At 42.6% G+C, this 13692-nt stretch overlaps 1 protein-coding gene across 2 annotated transcripts in view; it reads right to left on the reverse strand.

Annotated features, from left to right (window-relative positions):
* Nucleotides 1-13692, reverse strand: part of TMEM131 (transmembrane protein 131) — a 3850119-nt gene that overhangs the window by 3305472 nt on the left and 530955 nt on the right. The window lies entirely within an intron of this gene.

Here is a 13692-nt window from a genome sequence, read left to right on the forward strand (position 1 = left end):
GTAGATGCATTTGTTTTGGGGTCAATATGCCCTGAATGCATCTTCCTGCTATGTGCCCCCCCCCGGCATAATCTGATGAGTCTGTTATTAAGGTTTGGCTGGCAGGGGGTAGAGTGAAGGCCCATCCCATGTTTTGGTGACATGCCTTTGTCCACCATAGAAACTCCTGTTGCAGGCAGGGTATGAGAGGAATCATTGTTTCCAGACTGTGAGATTGTTGACTCCATAAACTTTTTAGGTACCATTGATGTTTCCTCATATGCAGTCTTGCATATGCAATCAGTAGGATGCAGGATGCCATGAAGCCCAAAGCCTGCAGAATTTGTCTTGCAGATAACTGGGTTTTTGTTGCCATCAGTTTGAAGTAAGTAGTCAGTTGCTTTTGCTTGTCTGGCGTGAGGTAAGTCATCTGGGCAGTTGTATTCAAGCTTGCACCCAGGAATGTTATCTTTCGAGAGGGTACCAGTTGTGATTACTTTTCGTTTATTGTGTACCCTAGGCAAGTTAACAACCTTTTCACAAACGACAGGTGTTGAAGAACAATGTCTTTGCTCTCTGCTTGAATGAGACAGTCGTCCAAGTAAGGGTATATTTGTCTGCAAAATGTTGTCCTTTCTTGGTACCAAGAACAGTCGAGTAAAAACCTTGTCCTTTTTCCTGTTCTGGTACTGGCTGAATGGCCCCCATATCCATGAGGGACATAATCTGTTTCTGTGCCTCTGCCCACTGATTTTTGGGTAGGTCTGGCCAACCATTTGCCATTGGCAGAGTGTGGAAATGGAATCTGTATCCCCGTGATACTATGTTTAACACCCACTTGTCCTGGGTTATTAACTGCCAATTTTGAACAAAAAGTGCTAGTTTTCTCCCTAAGGGTGCTGTCAAAAGATAAGTGCTTTGTGTAGGCAGACGGAAGAAATTTGGGACTGTTTTCTGTAGGTTTGCACTTTATCTCCTCCAGATTTGGAGGTAGAAGCACCCCATTGCTTTGACCTGTATGAATCTTGCGCCTGGTATCTGGAACCCTTAGGGCATCTGGATTTGCCCCTTTGAGCTCTGTCTGACACAGTAAAGGTCCAATTCTTTGTAGGCCAGTGTCTACTGAATCTTGGTGGCTGCACTTGTAAGAAGTCTTTAGCAGTTTGCATAGACTTAGCTTTGTCTTCCATTTTCTTTAAAACCTTTTCTGCCTTAATACCAAACAGAGTATCATGCTGTAAAGGTGCATCTAGCAATTTAGCTTTAACATGATCAGGCAAATTCTGTACCTTTTAGCCAGGCATGCCTCCTAATCACAGATCCAGTAACTGCGACCCTACAGGAGGCCCCTAAGGAGTCAAAACCACATTGCAAAGTATGTTTTCCAACCTGTTCAGCTGCATGCAAGAATTCCTGCAATTCTTTATTTTCTGCACATTCAGAAATCAACATAATTTTCTGTTTCAGTAATCCCATAACATGTTGTTGATACTTAAGAATATGAAATTGACAGTTTAAGGCTCTGATTGCCAAGTTTGCAGATGTATAAACCTTTTTTCCCCATCTGTCCAGTGTCCTTGAATCTCTGTCAGAGGGGATAGGATTTTTTGCAGTTGAGGCCTTAACTCCCTTTGGACCCTGTGAAATGGTTTCAGGATCAGCAGCAGGGTTTCTAAATAAAAATTTATGTGAGTTTGGGACCCTGTAATATCTGTCAGGCTTACTGGGAGCTGGAGGTAAGGAGTCAGGGGTCAAGCTGGACTCCGAAAACACATCATCCACAATGTCTAAAACAGGGGGAATGGCCAAAGGCCTGTGCTGAGGGAGAAGGAAATCCCTGAGCCTCTTTTTTTGATTCTGAGAAGTCTTGACTCTCCCAGTGAAAATGCTCCCTCAAAGTATGCATGGTTTCCCCAAATGAATAATCCTCAGGAGGAGGAGGAGCACATGGTATAGACTCCTCTGCATCAAAATCCTCATAGGGAGGTATAGATAATTCCTGATCAGAAGAGGAATCAGAAGAAATGGAAACCTGATCTGAAGATTCATAATCAGTATCTTGCCTAGGCCTCTTATATGGAGGGGGATGGGTACCCCTGATCAAGGTAATAAGGTCTTCAGCCATTTGGATCATCTGTTTTTTAGGCATAGAGGCCTGTGCATGTGGCTCATACGTTGGTTTTTTTAGTTTTAGAAGTTGCTTTTGTCTTTAGTTTTGCAGCTGTTGTCAGTTTGATATGCAAATGTTGAGGTCTGAAAACACCCTCAGAAGCCGGTGCCTGCTCAGTGGATCCAGACCCATCCGAGGGAGATACGTCCATCGGTCCAATACCTTGAGTATCTTGCGGCATGCCTGACTCCACATGGGTGTCGGTAGAAGCCTGCGACTCGAAGGTAGCAGGTATCAGGGGCTGCGAAAGTGCCTCACTGAGTACTGGCTAACCGGCGACTGGCTTAGGAGAAGCTTTGTCGTCAATTTTGGATCTTGACTGCCTTTCTCTGTCCTTTTCTTTGCGTTTTTTATGTACTCTGGTAGTCTGATTGCTATCCTACGACATTTCTGGGTAGTTAAATCTGTTTCCAAAATACTGAGAGACAAAAATATACCGCCGCTTAATAGTGCGTTGGTTAAATCTAGCACAAAACCGACAGCCAGGCATGTTGTGATCAGGGCCTAAGCAAGGAATACAGTATAAATGGAAATCCTTATGAGGTATTTGCTTCCCACAAGTAATACAATTATTAACTTTTTTTGACATCGGTATGGAGCAAGAAAAAAGTTTCCCCAACGGGGTACTTTGGTTTAGTGAAGACTTCGGTTCTGAAACACAAACTAGAATATTTCAGTAGTGGGCTGACCGGCACTTGTGAAATACTTCTGCTTCGGGCACCTCGCGGCAAGAAAGACTAAAGAAAATGGCATCGGCTGCATGTTTTATACCCCTGACGTCATGGAAGAGGAGACAGCAACTGACGCAGGACCCAAGACTTTGGAATTCAGGCTGACTGAGGGCAACCTGCCAGCAGATTATCCAAATGTAATGACTGCAACAGTGAAACACGAAGAACATCAGAGGATCACTTCTGAACCCAACCAGTAAGAATGAAGGCGAGATGGTACAACTTCACATCTGTCCTTTCAAAAATCTACTACAAAACACACTCTCAAACACACAAACATTAACAATGGTCTTAAATTATTAAGAAATACGTAAAAAGATTACACCAAGGCCTGCAAAAAACACTTAACACTAGCTATAAAAATTACTTCAAACTAACCTAACACTATGCTATGCTATAACAAACTAAACTATATCTAAAGGGAGGAGTTGCGAAGGAAATCAAGCAAAAAATATTTTACTTTTTGTGGCACAAATTCGAGAGCTCCCAGATAACACATCTGGATGGAACAGGTGGCAAAAGAGATCTGAGACATTTTACACAGAAAAAGGGAACTGTGGGTAAGGGAGGAGTTCGAATCTTGGATGCAAAGTTCTGAAAGAAGGCGCGCAGATTGGATCCAATCAGATCCGTCAACCCAAACATCAAAATGGACAAAACAGACATCAGATCCATGGTTTTACAAACTTTGCAAAAATCAGTCTCAAAAATAACACTTTTCTGTAACACATCATTAATTTTTACATCAGAGTGTATACTACTGCTTCTAAATATAAAATCTGCAACTCTTTGTCTTTTATGATAACAGTATGTATATCTTATCACCTGTATGCATTCAATGGTGTATGGGTACCATGCTTATATAACTAGATGTGTGTCCTTAACTGTTACTGAAAGTAGGTTGATATAGTAAGTACCATACAGATACTCGGCTAATAACTGACAAAAACTCATTACAGATGGCATGATAATATTCAAACGGTGTTAGTGATGGCAGGTTGATACTATAACTAATGCACAGGTATCCTTATAATAGACACGTACACAACCCTAACTGTTACTGCAATTATGCAGATATGATAAATGCTGTACAGGTACCCTTCTAATAGTGAGATGCATACTCCTGAATGTTTCCAATACATACAGATTATGGTGTCAGCAGTTTGAGAAACTTTTACATGCCAGTACTCCAATATTTCAAGTGAAGCATAGAGGACAGCAGTGATATTTTTACACAATATGTTACATTAACTGTGATTACCAGAATTATGCCTGTACAGCATATTACAGTATTACCTCCCCCCCCCCCAATGTGCCCACTTATTTGTGGAGGTATGAAGCTGCAATGCCATTTAAAAGGAATAATTAAATCATTTCAGTAATGTGCATGTTCAAATCTTTGTGCTTTATAGATTCCTAGGAGATTACTAGGCTAATGGCTTAAAAGCCTAACTGATATAGCCCGATTTTACCCAATATATGGCCTCTAGGGGCAAAAGGATGGCATGAGTTTGTGCCTATGCCTTCAGTTTCTTATACATTGCCCGTGTCCATAAGGGGCACAGGTGCTAGCTCAGATGTGAATATGCAATTCTCCATCCATTGATCCAAAAGTACAGTTGTGTACCTACCATAAATTTAGATGTTCAAGTGTATTCACTGTTGCAGTCATTACTCTTGGGTTATCCTGCTGGCAGGCTACCCTCAGTCGGCCAGAATTCCAAAATCTAGGTCCGGCATCGGTTGCTGTCACCTCTTCCCTGATGTCACTGCGTCAGGGGTATCAAAGATGCAGCCAACACCATTTTCTTCAGTTTTTCTTGTCCCAGATGTCAGGTGCCCCAAATTGGTAGGCTGAAAAATATCCCAATAAGAAATGCATGCACAAAAATAACATTTCCTTCATCTACAAGCAAATACACCAAAAAGGTTGTATAGGATAGAGAAGTGCAGATAAGTCCCAGCAAAGAGAAGGGAGGTAGTGGGTGGGTAACCTGGACTGCAACAGTGAATTCACTCGAACATCTACATATATGGTAGGTAAACAACTGTACTATGTTCATTGTGTTTCACTGTTGCAGTCATTACTCTTGGGTAGAATCCCAAAGCTGAGGATGGGTGGCTGGGCTAAATAGGATTAGGAGAGGCTATGAGGCCCTGCAGAACTGCAGTGGCAAAGCCTGCTCTGGAGTTAGAGTAGAGAGGCAAGTGGCAGTGCTTTGTAAAGGTGTGCACTGAACTCCAAGTTGCAGCCTCTAAGATATCTTTGGTTGTTACTCCTCTGAGGAAGGCTGCTGAAGTGGCTGCTGCTCTGGTGGAATGAGGCCTAATGTCCTTAGGCACTGATTTGCCATGTTGAAAATAGCAGAAACGGATCCAATTGCCTATCCATTTAGAAATAGTCTGCTTTGAGATGGCCTTTCCTTGTGATCCTGCAGCATATGACACTAAACGTTGCTCATTCTTTCTGAAAGCTTTAGTTCTGTCCAAGTAGAAGCGTAACTGCCTGTGTATGTCCAAAGAATGCAGAATTTTCTCACCCTTGTTCTGTGGATTTGGGTAAAAGGTAGGCAAGTGAATGTTTTTTTTTGAGGGCCACACTGGATACCACCTCAGGTATAAATGTAGGGTTTGTCTTCAGAGAAACCATCTGGATGAAAAATGATGAAAGGTTCCACAGCCATGAGTGCTTGTAACTCCGAGACTCGCCTTGCAGAGGTTACTGCTAGGAGCAGAGCTGTTTTCCAGGATAAGAATTTTATATCTGCTGTTGATGCTGGCTAGAAAGGAGGCAGTGCGAGTTCTTTCCAAAACATAATTGAGGTCCCAGGCTGGAATTGGTGCTCTCCTTGGAGGCCTAATGTTTTTGGCCCCTCTGAGGTACTGCCTTATTAAAGGAGGAGGAAAGATAGGTGGTTCTGTACTGCAATGGGCTGAAATGGCAGAGGCATGAATCTTAATTGATGAGAAAGAAAGGCCTTTGTTCAGCATCTCAGTTAGGTATTGTAAAATCTGAGGTATATTTGGTACAGACATGTCAATGCCTCGGTTCCTGGTTCCAAGCACAGAATCTCTTCCATTTTTCTGCATAAGATTTTCTGGTACTGGGCCTCCTGGCCTCCAAGATAACATCCATAACAGCTTTTGAAAGAGGAGTGTTCTGAATGGCTACATTATCCGCCATGCTGTCAGATTTGAGGTTCTGAGTTGGCAGTGCAGGATCTGATTGTTTTGTTGGGTCAGCAAGTGAGAAGTTTGAGGCAATATCCATTTTGGACCTTGAGACAAGCTCTTTAGGATTGGGTACCAGTGCTGGCGTGGCCAGTCGGGTGCAATCAGTATCATTTTTGGCTTCTCTTGTCTGACCTTTAGGAGTACTCTGGGAAGGAGAGGCAAAGGGGGAAAAGCATATGCGGTTAGATTTTTCCAGCTGAATGATAGGGCGTCCACTTTCCATGCTTGCTTGTGATAAAACCTTGTGCAAAATCTCTGCAACTGACAGTTGTGAGGGGAGGTAAATAGATCTGTCTGGGCATCCCCATTTCCTTATCATCATGCTGAAGACTTGTGGATCCAGTTTCCATTCGTGGGGATCCATGAGGTTTCTGCTTAGTTCATCTGCCAGAGTATTTGTTTTTCCTAGCAGGAATTGTGCTTGCAGGTGAACTTGAAAAGCCAATGCTGTGTCCCATAAGGTCATTGCTTGTCTGTAGAGGGGGTAGGAATGTGTACCTCCCTGCTTATGTACCACATGACTGTAGTGCTGTCTGTCTTTATCAGTAACTGTCCTGGATGAAGCAAGTCCTTGAAAGGTGTCAGGGCATTTTGAACAGCTAGCATCTCTTTTTGATTGATGTGAAGATGCATCTGGTTTGCAGGCCATGTGCCCTGAATACATTTTCCTGCCTTATGGGCCCCCCCATGCATAATCTGATGCATCCGTTGTCAGTGTCTGGCTGTGGGTAAACTGAATGGCAGACCCTTGTTGTGGTGACAGGCTTCTGCCCACCATCGAAACTCCTGTTGTAGGCAGGGAATGAGTGCAATTACTGTCTCCAGGCTGTGGCAAAGCAGAGTCCAAACACTTTTCAGATACCATTGTAGTTTCCTCATATGCAGTCTGGCATATGGAATTAGTAGAATGCAGGATGCCATGAAACCCAAGGCCTGCAGGATTTTCCTTGCAGATAAGTGGGTTTTTGTTTCCAATTTCTTGAAGCAAGTAGTCAGTTGCTTTTGCTTGTCTGGCATGAGATAAGCCATCTGGGCAATTGTATTTAAGCTTGCACCCAGGAATATTATCTCTTGAGAGGGCACTAGTTTTGATTTCTTTTCGTTTACTGTGTATCCTACGCCAATTAGTAATCTTTTTACAAACGCCAGATGCTTTAGAAGAGTGTCTTTGTTCTCTGCTTGAATTAGGCAGTCGTCCAAGTAGGGATATATTTGAATTCCTTTTTGTCTGCAAAACGCAATTACTGGTGCCAGGCATTTTGTGAAGACCCTGGGCGCAGTAGATAAGCCAAAGGGCAGTGCAGAGAAATGGTAATGCATTCAGCCAGCTATGAATCTTAGGTATCTTCTGCAAGATTGTCTGATTGTGACATGCAGATATGCCTCTTTTAGGTCCAAAGTTACGAGCCAAGCCCTCTTGCCCAGCATGGGCAGTAGCTGCTGTAGAGTCAACATCTTGAATTTTGGAACTTCCAGAAACGTATTTAGTATAGACAGGTCCAGTATTGGTCTCCAGGTTTTGTCCTTCCTGGGTACTAGGAAAAGTCTGGAGTAAAATCCTTGCCCCTGCTCTTGTTGTGGAACTTGCTGAATGGCCCTTATGTCCATGAGGGCTGTAATTTGCTTTTGTGCCTCTGCCCATTGATTGTGTGGCAGGTCTGGCATGCCCTTTGACCTTGGTAGAGTGTGAAAATGGAACCTGTAGCCTTGGGACACTATGTTCAGGACCCATTTGTCTTGGGTATCCATTTGCCAATTTGATGAAAAAAAGTGTTAGTTTTCCCCCTAAGGGGGCTGTCAAAAGAAAACTGCTTGGAACTGGTAGAGGAAAGTCATTGGGACTGTAAGGTTGTGATTTGTCTTCTCTGCTTTTGGAGGTAGGAGCACCCCATTGTTTAGGCCTGTATGAGCCTTGGGGCTGAGATCTGCCTCTGGGATGCCTGTATCTGCCTCTTTGTAGTCTGTCTGACACTGGAAAGGACCAATTTTTAGAAGGCCAGTTCCTGCTAAACCTGGGTGGCTGTACCTGTAAGAAATCCTTGACTGTCTGCATGGATTTTGCTTTATCCTCCATTTTTTTTCAACACCTCTTCTGCTTTAGTACCAAACAAAGTATCATGCTGTAATGGTGCAGCTAATAATTTTGCTTTAACATGATCAGGCAGATTCTGTTCCTTAAACCAAGCATGCCTTCTAATAACAGAACCTGTAACAGCAGCCCTGCAAGAGGCCTCCAGTGAATCGTAACCACATTGCAAAGTATGCTTACCCACTTGTTCAGTTGCATGCAATAAATTCTGCAATTCCTTGTTCTCTGAACATTCAGTATTTGTCAAAATTTTCTATTTAAGCAGTGACATTAAATATTGCTGATATTTAAGCATATGAAACTGACAATTTAAAGCCCTTACAGCCAGGGTAGCAGAAGTGTAGACTTTTTCCCCCCATCTATCTAGAGCCCTAGAATCCCTATCAGAGGGGACAGGGTTTTTTTGCAGTGGAAGCTTTAACCCACTTGGGACCCTGAGATATAGTTTCTGGGTCAGCAGCAGAGTTTTTACATAGGAATTTATGAGAGTCCGGGACCCTGTAGTATCTGTCTGGCTTAGCAGGTGCAGGGGGTAGAGAGTCAGGGGACAAGCCGGACTCTGAAAATACATCATCCTCAGGAGGAGAGGCTGAAGGAATGGATTCTTCAGCATCAGAGTCCTCATAGGGAAGCATGGAGTAATTCTGCTCAGAAGAGGAATCAGAGGAAATGGATACCTAATCAGAAGAATCATACTCTGTCTCTTGCCTAGGCCACTTATCAGGAGGGGGATGGGAGGCCCTGATCAAAGTAATTAGGTCTTCGTCCATTTTGAGCATCTGTTTTTTAGGCATGGAAGTCTGAGCAGGAGAATGCTGTACTTGTTTCTTTGTCTTTAGAGCTGCTTTAGTCTTTGAAGCTGAAGATGGCTTAATATATAGTTGTGTAGGTCTGAAGACACCCTCAGAAGCCGATGCCTGCTCAGCGGCACCAGACCCATCTGAGGGTATGATTTCCGAGTGTCCAATACCTTGAGTATCCAGAGGCCCAGTCGGCTCCACGTGGGAGTCGGTAGCGGCCTATGGTTCTGAGGTAGCGGGCGCCAGGGGCTGCGAAAGCGCCTCACTGAGAACTGGCGACTGGCCTAGTAGAGGCTTCGTCGTCGGTTTTGGTCCTCGGATGCCTATCCTTGTCCTTGCGTTTTTGTAAACTCCAGTTGTCGACTGGTCCGACGGCATTATATAATTAAATCTTCGGCCAAAGTTATGAAATGCAGAATCGAACCGATGCTTGATAGTGCGTTGGTTAAATCTAGCACAAAACCGACAGCTAGCAACGTTGTGATCATGGCCTAAGCAAGGAATACAGTAAGAGTGAAAATCCTTATGGGGTATTTGCTTCCCACAAGAAATACAATTGTTAACTTTTTCTGACATCGGTCTGGAGCAAGAAAAAAAGTTTCCCCAACGGGGTACTTAGCTTTAATGAAGACTTCGGTTCTGAAATTCGAATTTGAAAATCTCAGGAGTCGGCCGCCCGGCACTTGCGAACTGCTTTTGCTTCCGGCACTGCGCAGCAAGAAAGACTGGAGAAAATGGAGTCGGCTGCATCTTTTATACCCCTGGCACAATGACGTCAGGGAAGAGGTGACAGCAACCGACGCCGGATCTAGACTTTGGAATTCTGGCCGACTGAGGGTAGCCTGCCAGCAGGATAACCCAAGAGTAATGACTGCAACAGTGAAATATGATGAACATCTGCATTTGAAGAGTGCCTGGAATGCTTTGCTTAACGTGAACAGGAAGCATGTTCCAAAGAAGAGGCAATCTCTGAAATGCATATCTGTCTTTAAAGCATATTTTGTTTGAGTCAGTGACTAAGCTTAGACTCCTAGATCGGGTGACTCTCATGCTGATTGACTTGCAGATGTGTAGCCAAACAGCAGGGCTAAAGCTAGTGTTTGTAGGATGCTGACTGGTCATATGTACATGGTTATTGACATAACCCAGCAGTGAGCAGCTGAGGAACTCCAACCATTTCTTCCTCCTTGCAAGACTGATCACAGAGAAAATGGCAGTTTGGGTTTTGATTCTTAACTTGCCTGACACGGAATTATTACTGGGGATTGGTTTGGGAGGGGAAGGTGTTTGCAAACATGGAAATTAAATTACATGCTTTCTGTGTGCCATACAAGGAGTGAAAGGTAAGCATACTGCAAATGTGACTGCCTCCAGGGAAGACCTGATTTCAAAGCTAGCATGAATATTTGCTAGACAAATTAATTCATTCATTTCCCATTTTTGCCCCGCTCAGTTGATCCATTCTTTCCCCCATCATTGTGTGATGGTCATCCATGAGGGGGCCATCATTTAGACAGCCACCAAGGGTGGTCTTACTTCTCCAGATGCACTCAATGAGAGGATGTCCATATGTGGACTGCAAAGAACATCCCCACACTTCTAAAAGGGACTTTCCCTTCAAACAGCCCTGCTTCTTCCTCTGAGGCACTTGGTAATTTCTGTGTTCTCCACTGGGGAAATTGCACAACTTTGTGTTCCCCTAAGTGAGCTCTACCTTCTCCACTCCCCAGGAGTGTCAACTGCAACATGTCTCTCCACTCCACCCCCACCCCCCATCTAACTCCTCCACAGCCAGGGCCACTAATCAATCTACATCACCTGAGTTACAGTAAAGGCTCCATATCTCAGAGTCTTTGAGACACAGTCTTTGTCTGATTTCATTTTGTTAATAAAAATTTTCAAGCTTGTACTAATACCAACAGACCTGCAGTATGGTGCTAGGAACTGGGAGTTAATGGAAGTATTTACATTCTCACTGCTCTAGGTAGGCATTTAGACACCAATTACAAAAACTTCCACATTAATGGGACTGAAAGTGACTGTTGCGATTGTGTACACACAGCACACACACACGTCTCTTTTTACATTTGTTGGTGCACTTCACATATTCTTTAGTAGTACCCTTAAAAAGTCAACCTTTCACATTACTACTGAAAATATCTTTAAAAATATGACTGATAGCCTAATAACTGGTGGGTTGTTGATGGACATAAGGGCCTTCAAAACGGTAAACCATCATCTCTTTCTTAAACTATACAAACTTAACTTTAGGACTAATACACTACAATGGTTTTAAACCTACCTACAAACAGAACCTTACAGGTATATGCAATGTCTAATCCCAAAAATGGTGTAGAATAAAGAACACAAAACCAAAAGAACAATTCTACGGGTACCAGCTCCTCAGAGAAGACACAGATGCAGACAAATTCTATTTAGCGCTTTTATTCTTTTTTTAATAACCACACAAGAACTTCATAAGAATCTAACAACTCAAACATACTGTTTAAAAATGGAGCCAAAACAGTCATGTGGTATGCAAACAACCAATCAATGCATGTCCTTAGGTTAAAAAAAAAAGCAAGTAATGTCTTTCGGCTTTTCCCGGTTAGGGGTTGCCACAGCGGATCAAAGTTCCATAGACTGATTGGCAGTGGTGTTTTTATGGTGTCGAGTTGCTAGCCCAGCGCCCAACCATCAAAGAAGGCGCACACATACACACACATGCACCTACCTGCATGTCTTTAAAACTCACTCAACTGCAGGGAGGACATAAATACTCCGCACAGAAGGAGCTCCAGCCGAGAATCCAACAGGAGAACCTCTTGCTGTGAGGCAACAATGTTAACTGCTGCACCACCACAGAGTGTCCTTGGGTAATAGTAGCTTAAAAAGTGCCTGAACCAAAATATTTTGTATCAGATTTAAGGCAGACTAGATACTATTTAAAACTTTTGTGCTGACAAGAAACATTTACTAAAAATATGAGCACAGAGTCCAGGGTATTTGTCAGCTCTTAACCTGATCTGCCAGTAAGATTCTCACACTCAAGTCATACCTTATAACTCCCTGAAAAGTCCTCCAAACTGACAGCTTCCAGTACACTAAAAGCAAATGTCTTAAAACAAGTACAAATCAATGAATGTTTAGTCAATGCATTGTTTTGATCTTAATTTTTGATCACTAGATTATGCTCGTAAAGTCTGCAGGCAAATTTTCTGAAAGTTTTTCCTACATAAAAGTATGGGCATGTTTCACACTGGGCAACATAAACCACCCCAAATGAATTACAGTCCAATCTTCCAAGGCACCAAAAGGATAGGTCAAGGGCTTGGATGCAAGTACAGGAGGTGTTACCTATGAACCTGCATTGCTTCCATCTCCCACATTCAAGGTGTCTGGAGTGAAATGTCAGTGTTTTGAGATGTGAACCTTTTCTAAAAAAGACAATGTTGTGCAATCTTTTATATATGTACACAAGGCGTTCTCCTAAAGTTTTTTCCAAGTCACTATTTTCTAGAATGATCTTCCAATTATCTTCCAGGGTTTCTTTTATTGCATTCATGTCAACTGTGATCAGTAAAGGGAATGCTCTTCTAAAGGCAGAGTGTCTGAGTTTTGTTTTGGAGTGGGTGTGTAAACATCTGCCAAAAGTAGTTCCATTGCAACTATGTAAAATGGGCTTTGCTCTGCCTAACCTAAGCAGTGAAATTTCATGCTAGATTTTCGTCAGTCAATTGGGGTCATACCTTCGTGCTAAGAAGAACAATCTCAAAGATGCATACTCCTTTAGAAGGGTTGCATCATTGCTTGCGAGTCTGCTCAATCTGCTAAACTGTACTTTAACAATTCCTTTCTTCATATGGAATGGATGCATACACTTCTTATGCAAATACTGGTCAACAAAAGTTTCTTTTCTATGGACTTTGCTCTCCATGATGTAGTTAGTCATATCCAACTTCAAGTTGATATCCAGCCAGTTGATCTTGTTCCCATACCCATTCACGGTGAATTTCAAAAAAAGATGTGGTGTTGTTGAAGTGTGAGTAAAAATTTTTGAATTCTTCATTACCTTTCCGTAAGAAGGCCAAGTCATCCAAGTATCTATGTATCTCCTACTACTTCATAGGTTCATAAGTAAGTACTACTCTAGCTGCCCTTGTGGGCCATTTTAACTACTACTAACATGGGTTCATAGGTAAGTACTAGGCTAGCTGCCCTTGTGGGACACTTTAAGCCTAGCCAACTTCCCTTTTTTGTGCTCAAAATAACTTCTCATTTGGTTACAGATTGGCCTTATCCTTCCCATTGTCGAGAATATATATATATATATATATATATATATATATATATGTATATATATATATATATATATATATATATTACCCCTAATGAGAATAACTGGGATCATACCATAAATAATTGGAGGGAATCCATACATGAGATAAAGCATTTGGGAGCTGCCTCTGTCCAACTGTAGTACAGGGAGCAGTCATAGGGTAAATGTTCTGTTTCCCATCCACAGATTTAAGTTGCACTTAAATATGGATATGGATGAACTTTGACTTATGTGGCTAGGGAATCTGCTCCACAACAGCAACATCCTGCGAGAGATGCAACTGTCCTTCCACACTGTTCTGTTGATGTTGCAAAAGAGGTTCAGACCCTTAGACAGAGGATCAGTGATGG

Source organism: Protopterus annectens, chromosome 5.part0 (assembly GCF_019279795.1).
Source record: "Protopterus annectens isolate FY-2018-M chromosome 5.part0, PAN1.0, whole genome shotgun sequence".
In the NCBI taxonomy this organism is placed as follows: Eukaryota; Metazoa; Chordata; order Ceratodontiformes; family Protopteridae; genus Protopterus; species Protopterus annectens.